We start from the raw sequence: 5312 nt of genomic DNA, 5'->3' as shown, positions 1-5312 counted from the left end.
ATTATGAGGTGGACAGCCCTGCTCCCCCACCGTGATGAGTTTCTTCCTTGAGTCACACCTCCCTACACCCAGATGGAGCGAAGCAACTGCATGAAACTATGAGTCCAAATGGGCCCCTCCCCTTTACCTTGACTTTGTCACGCTGAGCAGCCTAATGCTAAACCAGCCGCTTCAGTGAACAACTTGCGGCACTTACTACGCATGTGTGGAATATGTTAATCTTCGCCTCTTCCTTTTCAATGTAGGGAAAAAGGTTTAAGAGACATGGCTCAGTCAGTAAAGTGCTTACCATGTAAGAATGAAGAGTTCGGATCCCCGCCACATCCGCACAAAGCCAGGGCCAGCAGTGCACCCCTATAATTCCAGCACTGGGAAGGCGGAGACAGGAGGGTCCCTGGGGCTTGCTAGCTGTCCAGCTTAGCTGAATCCCTTAGCTCCGGGCTCAATGAGAGATTCTGTCTCAAAACTTAAGGTAAAAAGTGATCGAGAGAAACATGATGTTGACCTTTTCCCTTCATATGCATTTACCCCTCCCTCCCCTTTCTCTCTCCCTCCCTCCCTCTCTCTCTGTCTCTCTCTCTCTCCCTCCCTCCCTCCCTCCCTCCCTCCCTCCCTCCCTCTCTCTCTCTCTCTCTCTCTCTCTCTCTCTCTCTCTCTCTCTCTCGACAAGCTGCAGGCCTGAGGAGCAGAGATCATATCCTTAGAATCCACATAAATGCTCACTGGGCACTGAAGCGTGTAACCCCAGTGCTCAGAAGGCACAGACAGGACCGAGCTGCTGACAAGGCTAAGTGTATTAGTGAGCTCTGAGAGACCCTGCCTCAGCAAATAAGGCAGACAGTGATAGAAAAGACTGCTTTTGTCAGTGTAGGCCCCCCCCACATGCACTCATGCATGCTCACACATACACACACACACCACACCGCACCACTTATCAAAAAAAGTTAAGGAGAAAGGAAAACATCTAAAAATAAGCACTAATTTGCCTAATCTTTTATCTACCGAGCATGGGTAAAACATATTAATATCCCACTCTTCCTTCTCCGTTGACTTGAATAGACTTAAAGCACAAGCTGGTGATGTTTAAAGGCTGAGGCACAGTAAAGTCAGAGTGAGCCATCCCTTGGTTGAGAGACTTTTAGTGAAGAGGTCACCAGCAAAGGTAGAAGGGCTGTGATTGATGAGGACATAAGCAAAGGCCCACGTGCCCAGAATCTACAAGACAGATGTACAGAGGATGCCTCATGGCATTCAGATAGTGTCTGAAACAATGGGCTATCTTGGCTAGGTCTCATTTTTTTTTTGAATCCTGAAAAGCCACACTTGTTTTAAGCAGCTGCAAAATAACTAGATTTTTAGAGCACAATCAAGATTCTGTTGGCACATCTTTGTTCTCATCAAATAGCCTGTTTCAGCCCAGATGCTCTGGGAAATACTCATAAATAGAGCAGCTTTTGTTTCCAGGAGCCAATATTTGCAAGTCTGAGCTCACAGAGAGGGCAGATATAAAGTAGCTTTTCGTAGAGATACAGTGTATTGTCTTTTGGTTAAGAGGACAGTGCTTCCTGGGCTCAGTGGCTTAAGCTTTGTAAACCCAGCACTCCAGGAGGCAGAGGCAGGCAATCTCTGTGAGTCCCAGACCAGCCTGGTCTACAAGCAAGTCCAGGACAGCCAAGGCTACACAGAGAAACCCTGCTTCCAAAACAAAACACTGAGAAGCTAAGTAGATGGCTCAGCTTAAGGCATTTGTAACCAAGCCTAATGACCTGAGTTCAGTTCCTGGAACCCCTATGGTAGAAAGAGGGAACCAATGACTGCACATGTGCAGAAAATAAATAAATGTAGCAAAAAAATAAAGTACTGAAATCTATGACACATAGCTGAACCCCGAAGTAGGCAAATCTGTAGAGATGGGACAGATTACTGGTTCCTGAAACTTGAGGGGTGCGGTGTGGCTGACAGATGTGGACGATGAATGTTATGAAACTGAGTGCACAATGGATGCAGTATTCTGTAACTATAGTAAGAGCCATGGAATCATATACTTAAACTGGGTGAATTGTATGGCATGTGACAAAGCAGATAGCCTACATATCAGATATTTACATTATAATTCATAACAGTAGCAAACTTACAGTTATGAAGTAGCAACAAAATAATTTAATGGTTGCTGGGGTCAGTCACCACAGCCTGAGGAACTGTACTAAAGGGTCACAGCTTTAGGAACGTTGAGAACAACCTGGTGCTTTATCTTCCACCAGCAAAGCTGTTTTGTAAGTCATACTTAAGGTTCAAAAGAGAAGTACATAATGCTGAAAACAACAGTGTGAGCCTGGCAGTGGTGACTCATGCTTTTAATCCTAGCACTTGGAAGGCAGAGGCAATGGGATCTCTGTGAGTTCAAGGCCAGCCTGGTCTACAGAGAGAGTTCCAGGACAGCCAAGGCTACACAGAGAAACTCTGTCTTGAAAACCCAAAAAATCGAGCCAAACCAAACCAAACAAACCAACCAACTCAAAATAACACTGTGTATAAACAACGTTGATAAAATAAAACTGAAAAAAATTAGCAAAGATATTTCCTTGACAAGAAGAAATTTTCTCTGGTTATTTACAAATATGTTTGTGGATTTTAAACAGGTGGATTTTAGTTGGGTAAATGCAATTATTATTTTTCTTTTATTTGATTGTATAAATTAGCTATTTTTAATTAAAATAATTTTTCATAAACTATATTCTGATTCTGATTTCCTCTCCCTCATCTCCTCCAAAATTCTTCCCACCTCTCTGTCCATTCAACTCTAAGTCTCTTTCTCTCTCTCTTTAGAAAACAAAAAATGCCACACCCCTCCCAACCCCAAACAAGCCAGAGAAAAACTAAGCAAATAGACAAACAAGGGAGAAAAACTCCAACCAAACAAAAATAACAGCAAACAGCAGAAGGACAAAAACCACATGGGAGGGAGATCAGGTGCATGCTCACATATAAAACACACACACACACACACACACACACACACACACACACACACATACATGCTTGCATGCATGTAGACACATGCACACAAACATGCAGACATACACACATATACATATATATGCACACGCATACATACACACACACACACATTCAAAATCCATAAAAACACAAACTTACCAAATTGGAAACCATGATACACAAGCAAAAACAAATAAGACAAAAAAAAAAAAAAAAAAAGCCCAAACAAAACAGTATGAGACAAGAAAAATCTACAAACACATCCTTGAGTTCGTTTTGTGTTGGCCATCTTCTGCTGGTCATGGGGCTTCCCTGAAGTGTGGCTTGTCTATCTGGTGAGACTCTTGGAGAAAACTAGTTTTCCCTTGGTGTGCAGTTGTCAACTGAAGGTAGCTTCTGGGTTAGGAACTGAGACTCGTGTCCACTTCCCCTCTCAGTGTTGGGACCCCACGTGGCTCGGAGCTGTGCAGGCCCCCATGCATGCTGCCACAGTGTCTGTAGTTCATCTGTGCATCAGTCCTGCTGTGTCAGGAAGGCACTGTTTACCTTGGTGTCTGCTACCCTTCCCCACTGAGCCCCTGAATGGAGGAGTTTAATGAAGACATCTCATTTAGGACTGAGTGTTCCGAGGTCTCTCTCACTCTCTGCACATTGCCCGATTGTGGGTCTCTGTATTGGTTCCTATCAGCTCCAGGAGGAAGCTTCTCTGATGATGGCTGCTCATGACACTGTAGCAGGATGTCACTAGGAGTTATTTTATTGCAATGCTCCTTTAGCAGAGCAATAGTATTTGGTTTTCTACCGGCCCATAGCCTACCTACTTTCAGGTTTTTGGCCACCCGAACAGTATCAGGTATGGGTTTCATCTCATAGAGTGGGCCTTAAATCCAATCAAATAGTTGTTGGTTACCCCCATAACTTTATGCCACTATGACACCAGTATTCCTTGCAGAGGGGTCACTGTTGTAGATGGAAGAGTTGGTTTTTAGCTTTCTCTTCTGGTGGTGTGCAGATACTAGTCAGTAGGTGTGAAAGCTCTAGTTAGGCACCAGCTTGACTTCTCTGTGTTCAATGAGAGACGCAGGTGTTGTCTTTAGCAAGAGGGCCTTACCATCAGCTAATGGAGAGCAATCAATAACCTTGGCCAATAGACTGAATTGTTTGGGGGTTCCCCTGGGGCCAACAACTCAGTTAGATGTAACCCAGTGCTGACACTGGAGGAGTCACTTGGTAGCAAAGGATGTCTAATTTGGGGTCTCCAATTATATTGTTGTTGGAATCTTTCCCTGTCGCTGTCTGGTTTTGGGGGCTTGGTGTCTCTGATTGGCTAGTCTAGCCAGCTAGGTGCTGTGGTGATGCCCTGCCTCTGCTTACTGAGAGTGACCAGTGGCTCTTGTGACATCTCTGCTTTTCTGTGTGTGTTGAGGCTCCTGACTCTGGTTCTCACACTTGATACAGCAAATACCTCATGCCCCTTGCCATCTCCCCAGTCCTGTGCAGGGGTCTGCACTCCTTGACATAAAACAGTCTTCTTGGCCTGTGGGGGGGGGAGGGTTAGGGGGGAGAGAGGAGTAGCTATTCAGCCCAGGGATCTAATGAGTTCTGGTTCCAAAAAGGAAACTCCACTGGGGTTTGGCTTTATTTGCCCTCCTCTTGTAGGTGACAGACATGCTCTAGAATAAAGAAACCTCCAACGTTTCCTTGAAATGTCTGGGCAGGGCCATGCCCTGATGATAAGGAAGTTCTGTTCACCACAGACTGGTCCATGCTTTCCTGAAGCAGCCCAACTTCCTGATGCAGATAGACTCACGAAGGGATAGCGCCTCAGAGCAAAAATAAGTTTTAAAAATAAAAATATCAGGAATTACAGATGCCCTTAAAGGAAACCCACGGGAAAAAGCAATATGATGATACAGGAACCAGTAAAATACAATTAAAAATTTCATGGGCTTCACTTGTTAGCTATGCTTATTTAAAAATATGGCTATGCATCTCACCTTCCTCTTTATTGTTAATGTGTGGTGTCCCTCTGTGTGTGTGTGCTTGTGTGTGTCTCTGTGTCTGCCTCTGTCTGTCTGTCTCCCTCCCCCCACTCTCTCTGTGCATGTGCATGTAGAGACTGGAGGACAACCTTGGGTTTTAAGCTTAGGAACATCATCCAGTTTCTTTGAGACAGGATCTATCAGTGGCCTGGGACTGGCCAAATAGGCTAGACTTGCAGGCCATTGAGCCCCAGGACCCACCTGCCCCCAACCTTCAGCACTAGAATTAATTGCAAGCCTGTATTCTAACCCGTAATAATCAAACATGACTTT

Source organism: Acomys minous (assembly GCF_964271855.1).
Source record: "Acomys minous genome assembly, chromosome: 1".
Classification (NCBI taxonomy): Eukaryota; Metazoa; Chordata; class Mammalia; order Rodentia; family Muridae; genus Acomys; species Acomys minous.
This window is presented reverse-complemented; position numbering follows the sequence as displayed.